Below are 27,680 nucleotides of genomic sequence, written 5' to 3'. Positions count from 1 at the left end.
CTAGTATCTAGTAACAAATATCTTCCATAATCTACTATAACAGAAAAAAAGACCCAGAAAATCTTCAAAGCATTTTGTTCACATATGACTTTTAACTCCCCCCAGCTCGTGTCATTCCCCGGGCAGAAGTCTACACCTTCACAATGTCCATAGTTTCTGCTTCCAACAGACAGGAGGTGTGGAACACTTTACCCAATAGACAGGCCTCTTGGGTGGACAGCATGACGTCAGAACTGGGCCCAGATTCTGGATCCTGGTGCCAGCAGGTGAGATCATAGGAAACATCTGTACCAACATAGGCAGCTGACTGTTAACTAGTGTGGATGAAAATTGGCCGCCTCCTCCTCAGCTGTTCTCAGCTGAGCTCTCCTTTTCCAGTTTTGATCTGGTGTTCTTACACACAGATCAGGTCAACACGACAGGTCACGGTCCCACCCTTGTTTTGTTTAGTCTGCACCACCATGCAACTATATGTAATCTGCAATGTATAAATACAGCACTTGCTTATATCAGAATGTCATTAGTGTTAGTTGAAAAGGTTTGCATTCATGTTAAGTGACACAGAGACAGAAAAAAATACAAGCATGGACATTGCCAACAGAAGGAGGAATATAAAGACGGGACTTGGCACTTCATGTTACGTACTGCATATAGAATTTGGCACAATACATGTTTACATGTGCGAGCAGCCAGAGGTTTAAGTTCTCTCACCACTCAAGACTTGTTTTGCCCATATTTTCAAGTTTAACTCAAAAGCTCATAAGCTCAATCTGTTAGCTCTGAGATATTAGTCTGTAAATCATCCACTAAGGCTCAGTTATAGATGAAACGCTTGGAGGTTGGACAAGTCTGTAAAGTATGGGCTGGAGCTCACATAATGATAAGGATGGACAATATATTTGAACTGAAGCTCTGATGGGTTCTTGAATGCAAACTAATTAACGTCTATGATGCCTCCCGCCACAGAATATATACTGATGCTTGCCAGACCAGAGTTAACCAAATGAAGACAGTGGAGTGGGGCACTGAACAGCAGCACACAAGCACACAATTCAGCACTTTACAGAAGTGTGCCCAACACTTGTAGCCACAATTTTGTGATTATGTAACCTTCTATATAGTCATTTTTGTTTCAACAGCACAGTGCACTGTTTTAGATTACCAAGGCTTTTTTCCCTGTGCTAGCACTGCAATACAGAAGCTCCTCTGCCTGTGTTAAGATATAACATTAACAAAACTATAGTAGAGCACCTAGATGGCACCGCAGGACTTTCATGCGAGCATAAGAATAAAACGGCATTTTGGCCGGGAGAAGAAAGTTAAGCAATGGGGTGCCATGCATGAGTACTCTTTGCTGATCTACATGCAGAGCAAATATATCTGGGAGACAAGCTATGCCTCCCTTGGCAGGGACCTTCATTGCACTGAGTGCACTGAAGAGATCAAAGGAGTCTGGAGACAAAGACAGGAGGCAATCTGTCACACCATACATCCATCCATGCGATGTAGGTCTCAACTCCACGATTTATTCCGCAGATCAATGCTATATCACACAGAAACTATTTTCTTTAATGAATGATCCGCAGTCAGACTTGGCAATCTTTTAGTCTCACTCGGTCCCTCTACTCTTTACAACTAATTACCACCACCTTCACATATGCATGGTTAATTTCAATCCCCATTGCCCTCACTGTAGCTACAACTACACAAGTGAGTAATTTTTCCACAAGATTTATCTGGCCTTTGACCAATATGAATAATGTGAAGAAACTGAACAGCTGTACAGTGGGAGAGAGGCAAAGGAAGAACTAAAAATTCATTGCAACACACATCTTTTTTTGTTATCATTTGATATACAATGATCAACAGCATGCTTCTCTTCTAAAACAATGGGCAGCAGGCCCTGCTAGTTCACCTGTTTTGACACTTTCCATTTAACATAGGTGCTTGTTGCAGATTCCTGTGGTTTTGTTAATGGCACCCTGAAGTGCATTTGATGCTGTGATTATGCTTACTTCAGTGCTACCAACCCATCACTTTTGCACCCATCACAACAGCATATCCTCTAGGGTGTTATTACTAGTGCAAAATGAACACGCAAAAAGACCTTTAAAAAATCATAAAGCAATAACTGAAATGTATAGCAGGCTATTTAAACCTAAACCTTGGCCCAACATTTGCCAGTACAAAACTGTTTTCTCAGCTCATTTACTGCGCATATGTGCAAAAACAACACAGCTGAAGGTAGAAACTCAGGAGCACACAGTTTATTAAGTGGGCCATGTCTGCTCGCTAAGATGATTCATTTGAACTGTTTTAGAGAATTAGTGGAATTGCTGTGTTCTAGATTTGTTGCAGAAAGCTGGAACGCTGAAGGGAACAAAAGAGCAGAGGGGATTTTAAAACATCCCAAGTTCAGATGCATGGCTTCACTCCGTATATCCCTCGACTGCACAAAGCTGGCCACCTCTGTGCAGACGCACAAAATGGTACAAGCTACCACTTACTGTCTGTCATGTAGCTCAGATGAAGTTATGTGCTTTAAGGTATATTACTGGCAGCTATACCAACTTCAGATTAACAGGTGGGCTAATTCAAAATCTGATCAAGGTGATCTGGGCTTGACATGCAACTGCTGCAATCTCTAAAATCAAAGGAGACCTAACAGGGCTCATTCTAAACTGATGAAAACAAATCTGGTCTCCAATGATTTTCAAAGCTTTAGTGACTTTAAAGAAATACCATATAACTCACAAATCACTTGAAATGAAATGAAAAAATGGCCAGAGGACAATCAGAAGTATTTTAGAAATTCAGCACATTAGGAAGTAAAAACAAAGAGAAACACGTCTACTGCTCTATTCTCACATTAAGTGAACTAACCCTCAGCATTGCAGGGGTGGCTCCGGTACCAATATTGTCCATATTTTTTGGCAGCAGCAATGTCGAGCTTTTTCAAATCCAAGGCATGACCGTTACACGACCTAATCCATTAAACCTTGTTGAATGAATCATGCTTGCTGCATCTCCCTTGATCCATTAAATTCAATCTTACAACATGCATCACTGGACAACAATGCTTCTTTAAATCTACCACCTTTCTTTTAATTCTTTTGGCTGCTCACAGTGAATAGACAGAAATGTATACACAACAGCCTAAGCAAAAGAAGCTGATAGAAAGTAAAGCAGGCATAACAGTGAGCTTTGTGATGTAGGTTCCCGTACCGACAGGGAACAACACTCACTTTTTCTCTGAGATAGAAAGAGTTACAAGGGGAGAAAAATAATAAGAAGGGAAGGGAGGAAGGAAGAGGGGGAGGGTGATAAAGTGAGAAACAGGAAAACAATCCTAAAGATAGAAAATCAGTCAGGAAAGTGAACACATGGCATTTGAGAGTGTAACTAGCAGCCAGGAGCATTAACTGCATTCTTGTCTGTTTGAGATGGAAGCGTACATGAGTATGCTGATGTGTAATCAGTCTGATGAGCCATGTTGTCTAATGGCAGGAGACAGTCAGCGCCAAGGGTTTAAGAGGAAAAAAAAGAACTGGGAAAACTTCTGCTAGAGGAATTGCAAAAGCCTGATTGGGTTTCAGCTTTTAGTCCACCCTATTGTGGTTTTGCTTCACGCAAACTGGTGGCATAGGCACAGAGAGGGTGAGTGGAGAGGCAGTGAGTAGCAATCTGGAAAGCAGGATTTGAGATTCAGCACGGAGGGACTGATTCGAGTAAAGGTTGAAGAAAAACGACGCAAACTACTACAGACGTATGACCTGACAGGCACCTATCACATAACAGCAGTTACTTGTTAGTGCTGCGAAACACTTCAGCAGCCTAACAAGAAGCACATTTCCTCATGCTGTCAGCTGAGCTCAGCAGGATTATTAGAAGTCCAGGATAATGTTTGGCATTTAGCACCGCGTGAGATGAACGATATGTAGCGACACTTAAACACATTGTTGTCTGCGTATTTCATCCCAGTTTGTTGGGCTATTAATTTTGGGGCACAAGTTCCCTTCAGTGCTACTCGGTGGCAGAGATTGGATTTAGATAAAATGAAAAAGTAAAGGCTTCATTTGTGTAAGTGTAGCACACATATTTCCATCAAAGTATAGAGATTTAAAAAAGAAAAGAAATTCTATTAATGTTAAAAATGTTCTCTTAGCGAGAGTGCTACAAAAATGGCATTTAAAATAGGGGAAAAAACTTATTTCAATCGGGTTCATTACTGGTTACCAGAGAGTTCCACAAATTTTTCAAAACAAATCAGGTTGATGTTTCTCGCTTGGATGAATCTCTATTGCTCTGAAAAGCATGAGGATGCAATAAGGACCCCTTGTTTATAGTCTATCATTCACCCCGGTACAAGATAAACTGCAAAGATCTCGAGCGTCTGTATTTCATGGATACACTACAGCTAGCGGAATGAGCCTATAAAACCCTTTAAATAAACATAACCATAACACAAGACTCTCTGAAGCTGAATCACTCTAATAAACAGTATGCCATCATATGCGCAGCAGGGGTATCCAAACTAAAGCTCGGTTATCTTAAGCTCTGATGGGAGTTAGAGGCACTTTGGAGCACACTACGTAAATGCTTTATTTACCCATCTTTCCCCCTAAATTACCCTCGTAAGCAAAAAATGCCGTTTTAAACTAATGTTAGACCACCAATGAGTGCATACACTGCTGTTGCCTTAACCTGCCACATACACAAATCTGCACGTACATTATATTATCAGATGGGGACACACGGACGTGGAAGCTTCTGAGAAAACCTGTCCCAGCACTAATGTCTAAGTTTGAGCATTATTACCAGCAGCCTACCTCAGACATGTTCGTGCGCGTATGACTCGGTTCCATTCAAGAGAAAGCTTACACAAACACGTAAAGAAAAATCCCATAGATGGTTGGGAAAAGCACCACCGGTTCCCGTTTCTATTTCCGGGCGCTTCTTCTCCCCCGGCTTGTCTGAGCGTTCCCACAAACCTGAACCCCCACACAGATAGACCGAGTCAGACACCTCTGAGCGCGGAGGGGAGGGGTTTCAGACACCTACCAGCTTTACATGCCCACTTCTCTTTTCTTCTGTCATCTTGAGAGAAGCCCCGAAACGAATTCGGAAGAAACACAGAAGGGTGGACAGGGAGGGGATGAGCCGAGCCGGGGTATTGAAGAGTACTCCTTCACGTCTGTTCCACAAAGCGCACAGCGCGGCGCAAAGCAAAAACACCAGTCCGGTGCCTTTCAGTCAGTGGGCTGCACCGCTCCGCTGGCGAGAGCTCCCAGGCAATTGGAATATTCAACTTTGGAAAAATGAGAGAGGGAAAGAGAGCGAGACAGAGAGAAAGAGAGAAAGAGAGATGGGAGGGAGGCAGACAATCACAGGAAAGCGGCTCCTCCTACTCGAACAATACAAAAAGCGAAAGGCAGCAGATAGAGGCTTCAGTGCGTTAAGCTGAACAGCTCTGGGCACCAGTAGTAACACGTCTAATAACTAACTCAGTGTGCGCTCCAACGGCAGACCACGCGTCACAGTTTTACACATTTTATTGGATAATCAGATCAAAGCTCGAGTGGGCAACAAACTGTCGATTCAAGAAGCAAACTTACCTGATCAGTAACAGTGGGTCAGACACTCAGGTCATACACGGGTAATGCCGTGACAAACGATGGCATTTTTATTTCCAGCCTGTACGAAAACTGAATTAATGCCCACAATCGCGCTTCATATTTTTTATATATATAAATTCTTGAAAATGATGCAACACCGAGTAATAAAAGCGGACCCCACATATTAAATATCGCGCATCCTTCATTGTTATCAATAAGTAGCGCCAAGTTCGACTGCAAAAAGGCCCAAAGGCAGCAATTAGAATATTCATAGATTTCAAGTTGAGCAAAAGTGGTTCGTGAAAATGGATGTATCACACATTAATTTCCTGGATTAATTACAAGATTGTGTGTGTGTGTGTGTGTGTGTGTGTGTTTGTGAGGCCACCCCAAGAAAAGCCAGTGTTATAACGTGAGTAATACTCCTGCATCATGCTGTGTCTTGTGCTTAATTGTATATATCCCATATTGTTATTGCAGCATTGCTTTCGTATTTCTACATCATACACAAGGGAGAAGCACATGCCAAAAATATGCCAGACTATTGCTCTAACTTTGTTCCAAAGAGGTGGGTGTGCTGTCTGTGCCTGCAGGTGTGTGTTGTGCTGCTTTGATGTGTGTGTCTGTGGGCTTGGAAACAATGCAGAGGTTAAGAGGTTCTGCAGAGCTTTCCAGCAGGCTGCTCTCTCCTATGTGGTTGCTTCCCTCTGCCAGCTATGTCCTGCACCTGTCTGACCTAACACTGCTTGTAATACCATTTCTTTCCTGTGTGCTGCTCTCTGCATTGTGTCCACACACACTGAGGTTGCCCTATAATGACAGGCACAGGCGAAAACAGAATAATGTAATACTGATGTAAATGTTATTCGGTGCTTTACAAAAGAGAACGTGCGCGCGAGAGAGAGAGTGAGACACTACACGCAAAGGATGCAGTGCTTTGAAAAGTTACTTCTACCACTGCAACTGTTTTTCATCTGATTAATGATTAAGACAATACCAACATTTTGTTTCCAACTGTTATCAAAGGAAGCATGAAGCTAAGTAAGAAGCAACTAAGATTCAAGTGTTACAGTCAGATTTCTGAAATAGGAAAAAACATGTAACAGCTGTCTTCCAGATTAACAGTACAGGGAAAAATCTGTGGCTTTACACAGCAGGAAGGCTGCTTTCGGTAAACAGTATCGGACAAGGTGTGGCCTGACAAGCAGGTGTGCTCTCTGACTGTCAACAAGTGATACCACAATGCGTCTAAGAGCAAGTTTGCTACCCGTCTGTCTACATTAACTATATCTACAAACACAGATGTCCAGCCTTTTCTTGTCTTAATAACAGCCTGCCCCAAAGCCTGTCCTTGTGTCCGCGTCTGGCCAGTGAGTGTCATTCAGCTCATGTGCTCTGCACTATAAGGCAGAGTCTATCCGTCTATCTTGGCTTGATTTTCAACAAGATACTGGATTGTCACTGTGGTGTCAAGGTGGTGTTTCCGGACAAACAAATCAAATGGTATTTAGTTTGATAAAAGAGATAGCATAAAGCTTTTTAATGACCCAGTTGGATTTAAATTCAGATTTTTAAAATTTAAAGCAAGCAAGGAGTAACAGCATTATTTAAAACAGAAAGTCAGTAAATTAATATGGTATATCATGAATACAAAGAAAGTCATCAGATTTTGTTATGATTGGGAAACAGTGTAAAAGCACAAGTTAAATTGAGTTTGGGCAGTCAGGGGCAGAGCAGTCACTCTTCAGTGTCAGGATGCTTTACCTCCCTGTGTTCATCTACCGCGGTGTATATAGTTTTATATTTCTCTGCTTTAATAACTCAGGCAGTGAATAATATATGTTTTAACTTGTACCATTAGGTCTAATAACTCCAGACTAATATCAGATATAGAATATATAACATTTCATGGGGTTTCTATTGATAGTATGACTTTTTTTTTTTTCAATGACATTTCCTCTTTTTTGTCATTTAGAAAACACAAATGGTAGAAAGTTATGGAGAAAAACAGATCAAAAACTGAGCCAGAGACTCCATATTGTTTCATTGCTGAAGGTAAATTGATTTGGTATTCAAAAAAGTTTTGTTTTTTCACTAAATTTTATTAAAAACAAAAACAACAATACTAGGCTATAAAGGATTCCAGTGTTGGGAAGGTTACTTTTAAAATGTATTCCATTACAGAATACAGAATACATGCCCCAAAATGTATTCTGTAACGTATTCCGTTACGTTACTCAATGACAGTAACGTATTCTGAATACTTTGGAATACTTAATATATTATCATGCTTTTTACAACAACGTGAATGTACTATTGCTGTGTGATTTATTACTATTACTGAAGGTCCGCGACTCCGAACTGTAGTAAAGGGACCTCTGACTAATACGGCGGGGTCCCTGTCGGCTCGTAGCCGAAAAATAGCTTTACTTTGTTGTGTGGGTCAACTTTTCTTGCAAGAGACAGAGAGAGGCGTTGAAAGACTGCTGCAACGGAACTTATTGTTTTCGGAGGAAAACACGAACACAGTGTACAGTCGAGTCTTAATAGCTTACTTACAACTGGGCTCGTCAGGCTCTCTTCTTGGCTACAGTGGTTATTATTATATTTACATGCTTCCAGCTCCCGTTTTTGCTCGATGACAACTCGTACCTTTCCACTCCCCTTTTTCTCGCTCCTCGCGCTCACAGACCCATAACGTGTATGGCAGTCCATTCTCCCTGCAACACGGACTACGCTGCCCATGATGCTACATTCTTTAGAGCTATGCTTGTAGCATTCTGCCTGTTAGCTTAGCACAACAACAACAACAACGAAAAGGCGCTCTCTCACCCAGGAAACACACAGTCGCAGAGAGAGAGAGAGCGTCGCCCTGTAACCATGGCAACCGTAACGCTGCCGCCTGGAACAACAGAACGTAGCTGTCAAACAAAACCCAAACAGTCCTGACCCGCGACAAAATGAAACAGGAAAGTACCGCAGTGTAATCCATTTATTTCAACAAAGTAACTGTATTCTGAATACCACCTTTTTAAACGGTAACTGTAACGGAATACAGTTACTCATATTTTGTATTTTAAATACGTAACGGCGGTACATGTATTCCGTTACTCCCCAACACTGTAAAGGATAAGCTAGTTTGGAAAGCTCATATTCAACTTAAGCCGTTGAGCTAGCTTACTGTAGTTTGAGCAGACTATCTGAGCAAATCAGATTAGACCATGACTAGAGTATGGAAGCTAGTTTAATATTCTCCCACCTTCTGATAATATCATTAGAGTGTGTATATTATTCCTTTAAAATGTAAATGAATCCCCTTTTAATTAAAATATTAAAAGGACCAGTCAATGCATATGTATTACTCATATCCATAATGCTGCCTCCTTCAGTGTAGTTAAACACCGCCTTTCTGACACAGAATTTGACCGTAATACACAAGCGAGTCCACTTAAAGAAAGCTTTTTTCTGCATGCGGCCATATTTAGAGCATAGGATAGTCACCACGGATCAGATCTGGTTATAGTTTCTGTACAGTCTGTCAGATGATATCAGTCATAGGCCTATTCTTGCTATAAGGACTGTAAGGTTCATATGAGGTCACTGATGCACACATGCCAACCTGAACCTCCCGACCGTCCCCACCCCTACTCCAACAGACACCTGCGCTTCTGGGAAAAAGATTCTATTTACTTTTATAAATGTGATTATTGCACAATTCCTTTTCACCCTTATCTAAATCCCCTGTATGGGTATATTTGAAATTCATTTAAAAAAAAGAAAAAAAAAACACTCTTTCTTGAGCACGTGGTTAGAGACAGCTACAAGTGAATATTAGTTTAATTCCCAGCAGAGGTATTTTGGATTTTAATAGGTCTTTTACCCTTTGAGCCTGACAGAATAGTTGGCTGATTGACTGCACAGACTAAGCCTGGATCCAGCCCCAGGCACCCGTCAGTGCTGTCTTTGCTCACTGACCACGTAGACATCTAAATTTTGTGAGAGTGGCAGTCATCTGCACAGAAGGCAGCTTTAGCACTGAGTACTCTAAATGAACTCAGCAATTTGTGGGCTGGAAAGCACTAATGTACAGTTACTTAGAGTGTGTGTAAAGCAGCTCTTTTCTCGTGTGCCGTGAGTGGTCAGGGGATTGTTATTGATATTTTGTTACAAGCCATTTTCTTGTTTTTCCATTAGCCACTGAGCCTCACTTGCTATTATACCACACTCCCATGTGATTACGGAAACTGTATCAGCAAATATACAACCCCTAGTCCTTCACCAAATATAGATAGCTTGAGGTTGCTATTGCAGTCAGAACACATTTTCTTTGATGTTTATTGTTGCACCTTTATGATTAGAAGTTTTTAGTACATTTGGTTAGTTCACATTTGGTCTCCCATGTGCTGCAGCCACCTCTATAACTGCTATGAATGGCATTCCATCGGGGCAAGCAAGGCAGCAGTACTTTCCTTGTGAAATTTAAAAACAGACATAATTTAAAACCAACCAAAGTGAAAGAGATTTGTTGCCTTACATCTCAAATAAAGGTTTCTTCCCTAAAGCATTTCATGTTGTCTGTTTGCATCCATCCTTTAAATTACTTCCATCTTATGGCCACAGTTATTGCCTCCTGAAGCTAGCTTGACTCCGAGCCATTAGACTTTATAGTTTTTGTCATTTTTATGGATGTGTCTGTGCCCCATTAACAAAAGCTGGAACTTTTCTAGTTGAGAGGCAAAATATTTATGTTTATCTTTAGCTGTTTGCATGCAAAATGTGGATGGTTTTAGGCAGAAGACAGACAGGTCACCAGCATACTAGGCAAGTTGTCTCTGGCTCTGCTTTCACTGCTATAATCGGTGCATCATTGCACAAAACAGTAGCAAGAAAATCACTGAACTATACTGTGATTAATCAAGAAGTAAGTTTTTCTTACTATTCACATTGGCTAACATGAGTGATGTAGAAGAAATTGTCCCATGAAGAAACATTTAATAACCCCTTTAGCACATTAGCAATGAAAGCCTTAAATGGAGAGAGCGATCATCAACTTCTACCATGTCTGGTTTAATAAAAAAGGCAAGTTGAACAGACAAGTGCAGGTTCTGCCATCATCAGATTGGCATCTATGAAAAATAATTTGTTGACTGAATTACCAGTTGTTTTGATAATACGCCGTAAGTTTTCATTCGGATTTTTAGTCTCCCTGTAAAGAGTAAACCTGCCAGGAACGTGTGTGCAGTAAGGTGAATGTGTCCGGGGAGAGTGCTACAAGATGCAGAGAGGGTGTCAGCATATAGGAATACAAGACATCTGGTTCAGTTTATCTCTTTGATGCATGGTCTCTGCTTGCCTTTATGTAAAAATCACTAGATGCTACTGACTGCTATTCATATAACAGCCCCACCTCCACCTACCATCCACATGTGGGTTCTGAGTTTACTTACATATAGGAGGGAAGTTATTGATAACTTTACTGGATATGATTCTGAAATAAAACAGTAAAATGAAAATGACTCAAATACTAGAAATGAATGGCGATGTGGAGCACCTATGGCTATGGTCCTCATTGCAGTGGTCCGGGTGCCTTCGACCAACCACCATCTCTCCCCATTTTCCTGGCTGCTTTACAATATCCTGTCTAAAAAAATAAATAAAAAAGGCCCAAATGCCTCATAAATATATTAAATACCAAGTACTTGAATGGAAAAAAAACTTAAATAAAGCAGCGTTTAATTTGAATAGAGCGGATTTTCTCAGAAAATGAAAATTTGTATGAAAAACAAAGTGCCAGTAACAGAATAAGGGCAGGCTAGATGACTGAGGCTGCCTTGGACAGTAAACACACCAACCACTGGAGACTTGGCCTCACTATTGTGCTGCCCTGGCCCATGCATGGGACTTATTACATATCAAGTTACCATCAGCAGTAGAATTTAACAATGCCTGTGGTGTGTGCGCGTGTGTCTATGTGGGTGTATTGGTGTGTGTGTGTGTACGCATGTGCATCAGTCACATGCACACACTTCGAAGTGCACACTTGCATGACAAATCAGCAACACCCTCAAACAGTGTGTGTCCAGAGGAAATGCATCAGCTCTTCTCTTCCTTTCTCTTCCTTTTTCCACTCCCAGCACCACAGCTCATCAGGGACTTATTGTACAGCACCAGCCTGTCTGTGTACTGCAGCAACATGAAGTGATCAGGAGAAACACTCACTCACAGAGACATAAAAACCTTTGTTCCCTTCAGAACATGGGAATCTTTGTCCCAGTGCAGACAACTCTAGAGAGTGATGCAGTGTTATTAGCATTCTGTGCCCACATGAATTTCTTTCTGTTGGGGGTGTATAAATATACACACTGCGCAGTAGCCATAGCAGTTATTGAATTGTAATCATTACTTGGTTGATTACAATTCCCCACTCTAAGCCTAGTGAGGTATAGTATAGTACTGTGAATATTTTCAGGAAATTCTCTTTCACTTGACAACAAATGCATCAGTTCTCTTGCAATACTATGGCAACACTAACCTCATAACTCAAGTTAAAAATGGTTTCTTCTGGGCATCCTATTGCCAACTTAAAAATCAGACCAGCATAAACAGATCAATAAACACTCAGAGGGTGTAAACAAATCAGTTGCTGGGTGTAGAATTGCGCCATCAGCTTTCCATTAGTCACGCCATCTCATATCTGATACTTTTTACTAATAGAGGCAGGCTGAAAATATTCAGTCTTCACCTTCACAGAGCTATCGCCAAGGATGCTGTTTTTCCTTAAGAAATGTAAAAACCTTAATTAGAGAGTTGGAGTTGTTTTGGATTTCAAATGTCAGCACTTTATATTTGTGGAGGAGAGAGCATGAACCTCCCGGTTAAACACTGTATATAATTCTTCTGGTGATTTAGCCAAATGTTAATGGATATTGTTTACTGCCTCTACAAGTGCTGCCAAATCACATCCATTGAAAGTATGCTGACTTAACGTAATTATGTTCCAGGAGCACTACCTCCTCGATTTCATTTGATGTAAATATTGCAGATTTCACCCGTCTGAACTACAGCTGGTATGAGCAGACTAGATGTGAGCTAGCTGTGTAAAGTAAAATGAAAGCATACTGACCACTCACTAAAATATAATGCTGTGTCGCTTGAATTGCAGCAGCTGTGTGTACATGTGTGTCTTTAGCCTCTGGCTCCACACCAAGACAATTTGGAGCGGAATACAGGCTGTTCCTGGACAGACAGCAAACTTAGGAGTGAATACGACTTTCTTGCAAACAACTTAGATTGAGTGAAAGCAAACTAGCACATTCTTGACACACTCTTTTAGTCGAGCATTAGCCCATTAGTGATTCACATGATACACAGTTCATCTTCAGTTGATGAAATCAAAGAGATACTACTGAGTAGAGAAAAAAAAGTAGTGTTTACTGTATAAAATTTGCAATGACACTAAATAGGCCTTTTGTTTTAAATAGTTAAATAGTTGGTTATGGCCACTTACAACTATTTGTTATAATTATAGTGCTTAACTAGCCACTAATGCATTTCTAATATATTAGATATTGTTGTACAGAATGCAGAATTCAGATGCATTCAGGAGTTTTTGGACTCCACTGCATAACCATTTGAGCCAAAAGTAAAACATGTCTGATTAAGAAAGACTGTAGCATGGAATAAAAAGCCCATATATACATTATAGGAGGTGACTGAACTAAAAAAAAAACCCTCTTTCTATGTGAAATGAACATTAAAGCCAAAAGCAAGGAGTTTTACTGCCATTAATTGTCCACTATATTTAACAAAAATAGTAGTTAAAGCTAGAAAAAAGAAAAAAAACTACAGTCAAAAAAATATAATGTTAATTACAGTACCCGACAACTATCTTTTTGTAAGCCATAGCGGTGTTTTATAACTGCACTGCTAACACTTAGCCAGTTTCATCTGACGGGTTTCATATTAATATGGCTGTCTGAGACCTTTAAAGAGAATCCCGAGTCAAATCCAGCTTTAAAAATATGTTTCCCTAATGTCACATTGGTGTTCTCAGCTTGAGTAGCTGCTCGGTTCGGGAACATGCACCTCGTTGGCAGCTGTCAGAACCTGTAGGATCAAGGAAGCTGCTGTATTTTAATCTAATGATGCAACAAGTTGTTTTGGTTTAACATTATACTAGTAACGTGTTATTAGCACACTGTATCACAGTGATCCAAGTTTTTTTTCCCCCTACAGAAGACGACTTGTTCATGTTTGTTGACATTAATGTCAAACAGAGTGCAACACAGATGCAGAAGGCATTAGCTCTTTGCCGTTAGTGGGTCCCAAATTCCCCTTTTTATATTACTCGGGTGTTGATGTCTGTCGCAGAGCCATCAATATTATGCATTTTACTTTGTGGTGACCTAGTGGAGCATAGAAAAGACTTGACAAACAAGGGAGAAAGTAAGATGTGAGATTTTTCTGAGTATAATACCAGATTATTTCACACCAAACATTACTGTATTATTGCCTGCATTTTTCTTCCATCTGAAATAAAAAGTCCTCTCAGATTAATAAAAATTATTTATAGTTTTAAAATGTGAATTTATGATTTGGTCTTTTCAGTTGATCATACTTTAGTTAAGCGTCTGTACTTAGAAATATTATACATTTAGGCATTTATATTTATAAAGGCCCAGTCAATTTAAAAGAAAAAAAAATGTTTTTTTGTTTTGTTTTTGTGGCATTTTCACTACATGTCACTACATGTCTCATAACAAATCTTTAAAGAATGCCAAACTGAAGCATTTCTTAACTTTTATCAGTAACATATCTCATCAGATATGTTAAAAAAAAAGTATGCCACGTCTCCTGGGTGATCCAGATGTTCTTCAGATAGGATACTAATGATCCAGTAACAAAAACCTTATGCTTCCTGTATAAGTCTGATTGGTAAATCCTTTTATATATTATTTAAGTAGTTGCCACAATTCATTTTCCCCCCAGTTTGGATAATTCTATTGTACAAAAATCAAGTGGTTCTCTCATTCTTAAATTAGGAAGTGATGTGACGGGAAGATGCACTGAGGACCCTATTAAATGACAGGTGACTGACAGACTGACATAGGATCAGTCTTTGTACAAAAATCAAATACAGCTGTGCAGGGATTTAAACCTCACTGGTACAGAGTAAATAACATTACTGATGATTAGTTAACAATGTATATCCACATCAATACTGCAGCAAAAGGAAGGCGTATAAAGAGGGAAGGATAGAGAGCCCGAGAGGAACGACTGGAGACATGAAAAGCAAAAACACGAAGGAGGGATAAGGAGAAATATGGGTCAGACAGAGAAAGACAGGGAAGGCTCAATGTAAATCAGAATGTGTAAACATGTACAGGCCTAATCTCATTATCCCTCATCCTCCTGGGCCTGTGATCAGATGCTTGATTAAAGCAGGAGATGAAAGAAGAGAGGTAGAGGACAGAGATGGAGGTAGGTGGGAAGGAAAGGAAATACGGGATGCCTAAAACAGACCGAGTATCCTTTTGGAGAAGAAATAAATTGCAAATCACATTTTTGAGTTACAATAAATATAAAATAAATATAAACACTACAGTAAAGATCGCAGCGTGTAGTATGCATTAAAAGCAGTGTAGCATTTACTGACACAAAGGAAGGCATTTTCAGGTGACCTGAAAAAAAAATAGCTGTATATTAAAGCAAATGATGCTGCATTACGTGGCATTTGAGGGTAATATATCAGAATTACTACATACGTGTGGACTAAATGATTTTTTAAAAGACAATTTGTAAGATTGTGGCCATTGTTAACAGAGTAAATGGAGTATGACTATAAAAACATCTTAAAATTTTCAGCATTAATGTTAAAAAAGACATCTATATAAACAAACAATGTTGAAATGTGTTGTTAGAGCTTGATTTGCTAGAGAAGATAATGTTTACACCCAATTCATGACTGATCCTGCATTTCATCCTTTTTTATAATTAATGACTGTCCTCTAAATGGTTATACAGTAGGTCTTAAGGCCTGTTACAGTCTCCATATTTGGGAAACTATGCGACTCTGAGTTCCGATTGCTGCAGATTTTGTCATCAGATGGTGAGTGCGAGGCTCAGTGCGGGCATTCGCATGCCTGCCAATTTTTTTGCAACTACGCAAACATGCCTGTTTATACACTACACTGCACTACAACACACCCACTACACATTCAGGCATACAGGAATTACTTGTCCATAGTGTCTACTATTGCTGTCTTCACCTTTGTCGCCAACAGAGTATAATCCCTGTTTAGAACAAAAGCGATTCCCCTCAGTACCTGTGAAGTGAACTCTATGAGGAAATATAATATAATATAAATATAGTTCCACTACGACTCTAAAAAAATGCAGGTGTAGTAGTGGAAAGGAAATCCCCGACAACCACTAGACTTTATTTTTTTATTCCTATTCCACACTCACTTTCTGTATTGCCTAATTTTTAGCTAAGCAGCAAATGATTTAATTGCTTTCTAAAGATTTGTAAGAAGCATTTTTTGTGTGTGTGTTTCCAAAGATCATAAACTGTGATGTGTGCGTAGTTTAACTGGGGTACTTTTTAGTTACGTGAGCAGAAATCAACACATATTTTGTATCCTGAGAAGCAACCCAAACCAAATCCTTTCTCTCTAGCAGATAATTTCCTTTTTTTTTATTACACTTTTTTTAAATTTAAAAGGCAATATTAATATTAAAATTAAATGGGTATTATGTGTTACAAGGGCTATACCCAGCAATGTTATTTTTCAGTAAAATTACTAGAAACCTTTGCAAGAGCACAGCCCATTTAAATTTAATTCCAGTGAACCATTAAAACTGCATTTACAATTCAGACATTCTCCCGCAGAGTTCACCTTCACACACACACACACACACACACACACACACACACACACACACACACACACGCGCACACACACACACGCACGCACACACATATATGTTTATAAATGAGTAGAAAATTTATTAAAAAAAATAAATAATCAAGTGCTCTGAGTTATTGAATGTGGGCCAGTAAGCTAGTGGCATTTCACACTTGAAATACTTCCTCATTCTGTTAGAGCAGACACCATGAAATAGCCTATAAAGGTGTTGTCAAAACAGAGTCTGACCTGCTCTTAAACTGCATGCAGTGTGGTAAAGTGCTGTTACAGTAACTCTAGACACATCAAATGACAACTTAATTTCAGGTGTGGGCAAAGATTTCTTGAGCACTGTTCATCTGGGCCGCCCTTAAGTAGCTTTCCTTCCCATCTTCTTTTTGCCTGGCTTGCTTTGAAATGCTGATACCATCCTCAACTTTCCACTTATTCAACCTTTTTCTTTCCTGCTGATTTTCTGATCCATTTTCGTCTTCACACCTCATCATCCAATTCAAGCCAAGAACCCCACACTTCTCCTTTTCCTTTTACCCCCTACCCTCATCCCTTCTTCGCTCGGTGGACCAGCACAGCTCTTCATTAAAACAGATGTCAGGCATCTGTCAACATCCAGGCCAGTCTTGGCATGATTGATTTTTGGCCCACCTGCGTCTTTCGTAATGACCAACTGTCAGTTGTTTTACTGCCCACACTGCCTTGCCTTAGTATTGCCTGTCACTGAGGCTAAATCTCTCAGCCCAGACCCACAGGGCATTATCTATTTGTCCTCAGATAAAATTTATGTAGGTACACCAAAGAACCAGCCTCTTTCCTACAATCACATTGTCTTTAAGGATGGTTATATCTGGGACATAAATCGCTTGCATTCTGTCAGTAAACCTAATATACGGCATACTTTAAGTTTCAATTATTTTGAAACAATGAGTTTTTGGACAGAAGCTTATAAATGTTTGGGCTTACAATGTGTGTTCAGATGCTGAGGCTTCAGACGGTCTAGAGCAGAATGAAATGGCGACACAATAGAGCACTGACAAGACACATTTTCTGTGTGGCAACAAATTCTCCTTTTTAACTTTCATGCTTTTAATTTTTTATTTGAAAATTAATTTACCCACTTGAGTTCTTAAGGAGGCAGACAGCTAAATAAATAAATTACATTTTTAAAAAATCACAAACAATTACCCCAATAAACAACCGGTGATAGATTTAGGCAACTCATAACAGCTGATATTTCTGTCCAGTTGTATCACAGTAGTTGTACACAGCTGAATATCTCTGGACTGCAGAATATGTATAGGGAAGTTGCTGACAAGCGAACTTTAAATAAATAAGAGGGACAAGTTTGAAGATCTAATGTTTTTACTATGTAAATATGGCTTTATAGTTCATCCAGCATGAAAAGTGTGCTTGCTCAAGTACATAGCATGGGGCTGAGCAGTAGGCTGATAGCTAACACTGATGTCGACATGTTGTCAACATTATACGGTGCTGCAGTATAATATAATTAGGTATTATTCCAGAGGAAAACGGCTTAATTTTGCCTTCATAAACTAGTTTTCCTAATTTGAGAACTATTTTCTATACACATTTAAACTCTACTGCATCCTTGGATTCGATGTGAGAAAGAGCAGATTTCTTACACTGTAGCAAACCCATAAAACAAAGTCTAAACTAATCAATCAGGGCACAAATCTCAACTTGAACAGTAAATTTGATTAAGACATTTAAATTTGACCTTGCGGGATTTTGTTTCGGGCACAAGATGTAACTTCTTGAGTTGAGTTCAGACTTCAGTGTGACTCCAAAACATCAGATGATGAAAAACATGTCAGGAAACCTTATAAAAAAGCTTCATGTCCTGTGGCAGCGTCCAGACTGAGTGAAGATGTATAACAGCAGCTTCAAACTAGAGACAGAGTGAAAGAAGGGGTGCATCACTTCCTCTAGCTGTACTCACCTGGATGTCAAGCTTTTTTGATGATATACAGAAACAATGTACAGCTTCCACATCTGGAACCCAGGCAAGTCTGAGGATTCTGCTCTCTACTCTCTATTTATCTTTTCGTCACCCTTTTCCTCTTCTTCCCTTCCTTTCGTTCCCTCCTTGCTTTCTTAGTCTCCTCTCCTTGCCCTCTTTCTTTCCATCTGCCTGGCAGGAGCAACTCAGACTCCATGGAGAGCAGGGATGCAGCAGAAGGCATCTTTGAAAGAGAGCTCTGGCTACAGACCTTTCATCTAGTGCTATACCTGGCCAAGGCAGGCTGCAGGGTACCTTGGCTGTCAGAAGATATACACTCGATGAGGGAGGACGGATAAGACAAGAGGAAAGGGAGAGGAATAAATGTAATGGAAGAGAAAAAGGCAAGCAAAGTCTAAAAAGAAAAAAAAATTGTAGTTTTAATAATATATTTATGATTTTGTCAAGCCCGCAAACATGAGAACGAAATAAGGATGAGTGAGGAATAGACATCAGAGGAAAAATGGGGAGAGCAGACAAGAGGGACTCAAAAGTAGAGCAGTATGATGAGAGACTGGACTCCTGTGGTTCAAGCATCTTACCCAAATGTCGTTCTTTCACCTGAAAGTCAAAACCACTGAAAGTGCTTTTATTTGACTTTTGAATATATATTACTGTAATCACAGGCTCTTATTTCACTAAAAATGTCCAAATGTAATAAATAAAATTGAATAACCTTATGAGATGTGTTAATTGGGGTTATTAATGCAGTAGCAGTTGGATCAGTTTTTAAATGTTAGGTATATGGTGCTGTGTAAAAATCTATATAATAACCAGCCAACCAAAGAAATAGCAGAGCGCTAGGTGGATGGAGAGACAACAAAGGAGGAAACAGGCAGCTATTAAATGCTCCAGGGAGATTAGCCAGGTACTCCCAGTTGGACTGATTAACTCCGCCTACCAGGAAGCTGCAAGGCAACACAGAGGGACAAACAGGGGGAAACATACTGCAGACCCAGCCAAGGCAGAGCGCCGTCACAGTGAGTTAAAGGTTGAAAGTTGATAGAGGTGTAAACACTATGTCAGAGTATGGGACTGCACTGAAATGATTGCTGTTCATTCAGAACCTAGACTCTGTGCTGAACAGACCATCACACATTTGGCACTGTTATGGTCTACATTATTTCAGCCTGCCACTGCTTGGCCTCTTGCATCTGCTGCAGAGTATGTCTCCTTGACAGGCAAAGAGTGAGTGCTTAGAGAGTGTGTTACCACGACAGGAGGCAAGTGGGAAGAAGGGTAGTTAATGTGTGTGTGCTTTTGAGTGCTTATGTGTGTAAAATTCTTCTAAAAACAGGCTGCTTGTTTCTTTTGGTAAGGCACATAATAACTCAAAAGCCTTCCTTTGACAGCAACTGTCTATAGCCGTGAAAGACCGTGAGTTTGACAAATGGATTCTCTTATAGCCGTCTACCTGGTTCTGCATGGGGAAATCAGACAAGAATGCTGCAAGGCAGCACTGTCCTTAGTCCTAAATGCCATGTCTGGGAACACAGACGAGGATTATTACTGAGCTGGACCGTGTAGTTAAAGCTGACAAAATGTCGTTTACCTCAGACATAGCCAGCCCTCTCAATTGTCTGTATCAAAGAGGAGAAAATGGAAATGTGTCTTTTAAGTCAGAAGGTATTTAAAGTGTAATCTGTTCTTGAGAGGTCATCATTAAACAAACAGTGTTTGCCGACAGAAAAAAGTCTGGCTTTCCATACTTTTTATCTCTCTGTTCCTCCTCCCTTTTGTATCAAAGACAACCTTGGACAGGATCATATTAAATGCTTCACATCAAACGACAGGGTAACCATGGAAGCCAATCTATTTCATGAGTAAAAAAAAATCTTTGCAGAAGCAGATTTTTTTTGTGTTTGCACCACTCTGTGAAGCCTTACGAGCCTAAGGACAGCAACAAATAAACATTTTAAGTGAAAATTTGCGTTAAAGTGCTCAACCAATAATGTGCTATAATCTTTCCAACTGATGGAGAAAAAGGGTCTATATCAAAATACCTGTGATTCCTGAGATGTGAAGCTTTTGTTTGCAATGGAAATACAGAGATTTTCTGAAAATACAAATCTTTTGACATATTCTTTTACACAAAGCAGCTCTCCTTTTTCTTACAATGAATTATTAAAGAAAAGCCTGTAAAATGAAACTGAAAAATTCATTAAAGACAAATCTTGCTACTGGTGCAAAAAACCTCTCATATCCCTCCCTTTAAAACTATTCTTCAACACCAGCGTGGGAGAACTGCATTTCCACTTAAACTGTGTATAATGAAATTAAGATGCTTCACCATTCCAAACACTAGAGAATTTTGTAAATGCAGTATTAATCCACCGGGGGAAGTTATGTGCTGTTAGCTGCTTTTGTCATGAGAATATGCGCTAGGGAAACCCAGTCGACTGGTTTTAAATTACTTGAGTCTGAGGAGGGAATCTAACAAGGCCCCAGACTTCAGCTCCAGTCCAACAAGTGCATTATGTTTTCACTTGGTTGGGGGGGCTGAGATGGCTGCCAGGCTGCCAGGCTCTCGGGCAGGGTGGCAGCTTAACAAGGCAAACCATTTAAGACATGAATGAACACATCCTCTGAAAACACATGTCAGCTTTAGCCAGTATTTTGAGTCAGCATGGCTTCTCCATTGTGTGTTTGATTCTTAATAATAACCTCTGTGTCACTTCCCTCTCTTTTAAATCCTCTACCTGAGCAAACCTAGAAGGAGAGAACAGGCGCTCAACAGCTGAAAAGAATGTCTAATGCTGTTATGAAAACATAACACAGCACTCACTTCTTATAGGTCAAAGTGAAGTTGAGGTAACGGTTCTTCGACAGAAAAGACAGAAAGGTAAGAATAAAGGCAAGGGCTTTAATAAACAGATAATTGCCTACGGATTCCTAGCACTTGGCTAGAATGACAGAGAGCTGCTGACAGAGATGTGGGTTCGGGTTGGCGAGTGAGAATCACGAGAAAAGATCTTGGATAGTGGAGTTAAAAATAGAGCATGAAGTGGAGGAGGGAGAGGAAGCGGGGAGGGGGAGGGGACGTACCTGTGGGCTTGGAGGCAGCCTAGTTAGCAACGAGCAGCACCACTGTGGACGTTGATGGGCTTGAGGAGGAGACAAAGAGAAGGGGGCAGGGGGGCAAGTGTGGGGTTGCGAAAGATGGGGAGAAATGGAAAAGGAGAGGAAAGGATGAGCATAAAATAAGGGGAATATTAGGCAACAGACAATGAGCAGGATGCGGAAAGGAATAGGGAGGTTGGGGAAGGTAACAAGAAAACAAGTCAGATTAGCATGAAACCCCTTGTCTGAGTCAGAAACAGACAATAATTTCACAGTAGGCTGCGGATAGAAGCAAGGATTGGCAATAGTCTGCAACTGATGCACACACACAAGCACAAATTGCAGATGATAGCGCTGGAGATTCCATAATGAATTCTTCCAGCAGCTACACATTTATATAGACAAAACAGCCTTATGGATTAATGCATTATTTCATGGCATGTTGCCTACTATCTAAGAAACAGTCACTCCTAAATAAGGTAGCCCTCCAAGTTTTCGGCTTTGTGCTTATTCAGTTTAAGATAGATGAACGGGCCTGTAAAGTCATTTTCATAGACGGTTGTTGCTTCTCTGTCGCCACTTTCCTTCAAACATTCAGACAACACCACAAGTGTTCACATTTCTGTGAGATCAGATCTTATTTAAGTTTTTGTGTCTGCCTAGCAGTCTGTGTTGCTTAGGCCTCACCACACTCAGTCATTAGTAAACAGTTCATTTAAACGATTACACATGGTGACTGTAATCTGGATTCAAGATAACACTTCATCTAGACAAACAATTGAGCCATCAGGTGCTTCACAAATTAGACGCGCGTTAAATCAAGTGCAACAAGTTTTTAAAAAGGATCTCACGTTTCATTAAAAAAATTGAATACTCATCGTGCACATGCTGAAATTATTAACAGACCTGAAGAGATTTGCTCAAAGCTTCTGGTAAGCCACCTGTCATAATTTCAGATTTCATCTAAATAAATAACAACAATTCAACAGAGATGTGGCTTTAGAGAAGCTGGACAATTATTGACACCAGAAGGTAGTGAAAGAAAAAAAAAGGCAACAGTCCCATCATGGGCAATTGATGTATTGCATTGTTTACTTCAGGGCTAGCCAGGTGCAGCGTTACTTTTTTTTGTCATGGAGATCTAATCTGAGAAAACAGAACACATGGCCCATCATTTGGTTCCTAATAAGCTATTGTTCCCATTGTTCAGGAGGGATTCCAGTGAGTCACACATGAGCGACAGAAAGCGGACTTGGCAGGAGAAACTGTGCTGAGCAGCTGTATTGAAAACATCTTGGGATTTCAAAGCCTAGTATGTGGATTCTGAAGATTTTGTAATAACAAGAAAATTAAGAATTAATAGATTATAAATATATAAAAGAAAATACTGCTGATCCAAATCTTGTAGATGCTCAATATATCACAAGAACTGATAGTGATGCTCATTTTTTCCCCTCATAACTCAGTCACTTAAACACATTTATACAGTGAGTAAAATATAAAAAAAAAAACCCTGCCTTATCTCAATGACAAGAACATAATGAGATTCAGAGTAACTATTCTAAAAAACTGGATACACGTGTATCCACTTACTTGTCGATTAGATTTATTTGCTGCAGCCTGAATAATGAATTATGGTTATAAATCACTCTGAAAGCATTCATTAGTTCTCAATACAGCTTATTATTGAGCATAACAAATTAACATGAGGTACGCTAACAAAACCACAGTTAATTATGGACAGTGTGACAATATCTCCTCCCAGTGTTGCCTACCACCCCCACTTCCTCTTGATGTGCATCAATCTGCAATAATTTACCTTATTGTTTACCTTAGAAGAAACAATAAGCACCAAACAGGCGCGCTAATTGCCTTCAAAGTGATACTACGAGCTTTCATCTCCTTTCAATTCCGTATGAGTCATCATTAGTTGCATAATTAAATAAAAATGAAAAAAACTGCAACATTTTTTGTGAGTATTTGTTTTAACATGTACAGAGAGATACGCATTGAAGCCAAGCCAATTTAAATATTGTGGGAATGAGTAAATAGTGGAAACACTGAAATCCCTTACAAACTTTACACTGTTGAGCAAATGTGAAAAACATTTGCGTTGCAATAGCTGAAGACAGTCGACATTTATTTTGTAAAGAGTCAAATTGCACACACTTCCCTGGATGTTTATGCTATTTGGAGTTCATTAACATGAACATTATTCTGTTAAAATATAATAATTAGCACTCACTTTCACACTCGTAAATGCAAGCTTAGAGTCTATATGTGCAAAAATTAACCATCTGCTACAGCTACTTAACTGTGGCTGAGAATCGCCTACATTTATATGGATGAGAAGGATTTATTATTTTAACAGCTTCAGTGCACAATAAATAAATAAATGTGGTAGCACTGGAGTTTTCCTCTGTCCAAATAATACCCACTTACAATGAATGACAGTAGTACATAAGTAGCACAATATTCAAATCTTGTGGAGCCTTAGGTGGTGTAGAAACTAAGTGCAACAGATGTAATTAAGACATAAAAACAATGGAAGAAATTGACACTGATGTATAATTTTCATTCAACATGCCGTCTCAGCTAACGTAAAACTTTAATGGGATGTATTTGTGACTGCAAAAAAGGTTTATAAAAAACCCTTTCTGCTGTACGATTTATATGCTAATTTATATCATTGGCAAGCAAATCCTGGAATATACAACTGATTGATAATATCCAGTTATCCTTAGATTTTCTCTATGCGTACAAAGTTTTGGGTTGCAATAGCAGCTGACTAGGACACTTAGTCTTTTACTCATCATGGACATGAATGCCACTGTAATTGGGGGGTTTGGATTATTTAATTGAACTGCTCTTTTCCCAGGTTGAAATGATTGTACATATATCCTCAATAATTGTAAAAATTAAGAATTTGGGGCACAATTTTGAAGTTATTTTGGATTTTCCCCAATCCATACACAGTAAAAAGTCTACATAGACCATTATTAAAATTTGGTTAAATGACCTTGACCAGACTCTTTTGGTTTCAATCACCAACCTTTTGGCATCTTGGCTTAATATTTTATCACTCTTCTTGACAGACATTTTATATTTTGTTTACATTAATTGGACTGTCTTTTAAGCAGTGTTGGTCAAGTTACTTGAAAAAAGTAATCAGTAACTAATTACTGATTACTTCCCCAAAAAAGTAATCCCGTTACTTTACTGATTACTTATTTTCAAAAGTAATTAATTACTTAGTTACTTTTTAAAAACACGATTTACAACCTGAATAGGTGATAAAGTGATAGATCTTTCAGCCCAGTTCTACTTTTTCTGCATAATCCATCATACAAAATGTAATCAAATGGAAAAGTCTCCTTTTTTAAAACTTGTTTTATCAGTTTTAATCTTAATCTGCATCAAGCAAAAATTAAATTATATGCACCATTCTCTGACTTGAAGAAATTTGTTTAACATTTAAACCTATTTTCTGCACATTCCAGCACATAAAATAAAATATTTTTTGTGTTTACACACAGTCTTTCAAATAGATGCAAGTAAAACACAGCAGAAAATAAATAAAGTCAAAGACTAGCGGTCCTGTTGCTCTATTTTCACCTGTAAAGCAGGCGGAGGTTTACCCTGGTGCAGGTGTGCCGCAGCGGTCAGTGGAAGAATCCGCGAGTTTCTCTGTGAATTTCCCATTACGTCGTAGCGCACTCGGTGCTTGTTTAGGGTTTTTTTCGCAGTAAAAAGAAGTTTTCTTCCCACGCACAACGGACGCTAATGTTTTTGTCACTTTTTATGGAATCAAACTCAAAGTAAGGTCAGTACTTCCACGCTTTAAACGCTGCAGGGTCATACTCTCTCCTGCACTCGATATATGATCCATTGTTGATCTGCAGACAGCTGTTGTCACAAACGTCGCACTCGCTTACGTCATTGTCATGAGACATTCTCGCAAAAAAATCACGGTTTTAGTAACGCAGTAACGCAGCGTTCCTACGGGAAAGTAACGGTAATCTAATTACCGTTTTTGCAATAGTAATCCCTTACTTTACTCGTTACTTGAAAAAAGTAATCAGATTACAGTAACGCGTTACAAGTAACGCGTTACTGCCCATCTCTGCTTTTAAGCACTTGATGCAAATTTTCAGTAAGGTTAAAGTTGAGGCTTTGGGAAAGCTGAATATTAGTCTGCTTAATTCATTCCAAAACCAGTTTTAATGTGTGTTTGGGATCATTGTCGTGTTGGAACACCAACTGTATCCAAGTTTCAGGCCAACTTAAGCAAAACGGCTCCATTGCATGACCCTACCACCATACTGGTCAGTTGGTACAGTGCTCATAGGTTTGAAAGCCTCTTTGTCTCATTTGAACATTTCTCTTTTCTCCAGGAGGCATTTGGCTCATCCATGTGAGCAGCTGAAAATTTCAGTTGAGCTTGAAGGTTGATTTTGGAGCAGGTGCTTCCTGGCTCCCTCTCAGTCCATGCCAAAGCAAAACTGGCTTCACTTCCAGTCTCCAGGTTCCTGGGATGTTCCTGAACATCCTAAGCAACATCCTTCCTCACATTTGAAAGTGACCATTTGAGTCTTCTTCTGAAAGACTCAAACTGTCATCCCACTTTTGTGGGGGTGTATTTATAATACATGTATCTATATTTTTGACCCTGTGTGGATTAGAGAAAATCCAGAATAAATTCAAATTTGTGCACTCAATTATTGTCATTAAAGATGCATGCTTCACAATTGGTAAAGTTAAAACAACCAAGCCCAAATTTATATTCATGCTCATGAAATGTAAACTTTTGACCACAACGGTGGTCAACTACTCCATTGTGCTCTGTGTGTAGTTGGAGTCTCCTTTGAGGTTCAGGTGCCAGGAAACCTTCTAAAAGTCCACTAGAAAGCATCCTTCTATGTCCAAAAGGAAGCTCAACAGATCTACTTGAAGATGAAGCAGTGACGCCCCCCACTTTAACGTTTTTAACTCTTTACTTCTATCTCAAAAACAAAGTCCAAAAACTACATGTGGAAACGATTTTGGGAGTTTGGTACCATGCAATCCAACCAAATCTCCCACAAAATACCCCTAAAGGGTCACACTTAGGGCTGGGCCATATCATACCATTCACGGTAATACCGGTATAATGTCGGGCAATGATAAGAAAATGAAATATTGCGATAAAATTTTTGCACTAATAACGTTGTGGAGTTGTAAAGTATTTTGTCTAGCGTCAATTATATCGTCAGTTATATCATTATCGCAAATTTTCAAATGTATATTGTGATAAACATTTTTGGTCATATTGCCCTGCTCTAGTCACAGTTGTGAATATTATCCAAGTCCCCAAACCAGATTAATTAATGTTATATACCCCAAAATGTAAAACATGAATGCATAATTTAATCTTTAAAATTATTTTATAAAGTAGAATTTTCCATGCGTTGAGTGTGAGTACAACATTTGGCTTCTCTGTACAGAAAAATGTATGGCAATGAAAACAAGATGTTAGCACATCCATTTTTAGGGCTAACTTGGAAAATAAAGCTCATCATCAACACCATAGCAACATAACAATATATTGTAGTTTCCTCATTCACTCACCTCTTTTTCCTCTTGCTTTTCTCTTCCACATTCACTTGAATTTTAACTTGCTGTAAACAAAAAAATCCCAAAAAACAAACTGCATCAGCCGACCATTCTCTTGCTTGGTCAAAAAGGACACCCACAGAATAAAACCACCCTATGAATGAAAATTGAATTCTGTCCATCTCTTTCAAGTACTAAATATGCTCTGGTAAGAGCCACAGTTATTACGCTTTGATGAGACTACTATGTTAGAACTGAGACATCACAACTCAGCTTGCTGATTTCATCAATGTCCCTGCTGAGAAAACCTAATAGAAAAAACTGGATGATTAAAAATAATTAGGACCATACCACGAAAGTAAAAACAAAAGAACAATAACTAGCTTATACATCGATATCTTATACATTTATATTGATTTTATTTATTTAAATGTAAATATATATATATATATATATATATATATATATAGT

At 39.2% G+C, this 27,680-nt stretch overlaps 1 protein-coding gene across 6 annotated transcripts in view; it reads right to left on the bottom strand.

The window, feature by feature from the left end:
- The window catches only part of mid2 (midline 2), a 152,122-nt gene that overhangs the window by 93,275 nt on the left and 31,167 nt on the right, over positions 1-27,680 (bottom strand). For 2 of the 6 annotated variants that reach the window (XM_084948332.1, XM_084948380.1), the window contains exon 1: positions 5,062-5,485. The exons of 1 other annotated variant lie outside the window; for it this stretch is intronic. The gene's annotated coding sequence lies outside the window, so the exon portion shown is untranslated. Of the gene's footprint in view, positions 1-4,829; positions 5,010-5,061; positions 5,486-21,602; positions 21,662-27,680 lie in introns of those variants that run through there. 3 more of the 6 variants (XM_084948371.1, XM_084948341.1, XM_084948360.1) reach the window with 3 other exon arrangements.

This window comes from Perissodus microlepis, chromosome 2 (assembly GCF_051167445.1).
Source record: "Perissodus microlepis isolate ML-2025 ecotype Zambia chromosome 2, ASM5116744v1, whole genome shotgun sequence".
Lineage (NCBI taxonomy): Eukaryota > Metazoa > Chordata > Actinopteri > Cichliformes > Cichlidae > Perissodus > Perissodus microlepis.
This window is presented reverse-complemented; position numbering and strand designations above follow the sequence as displayed.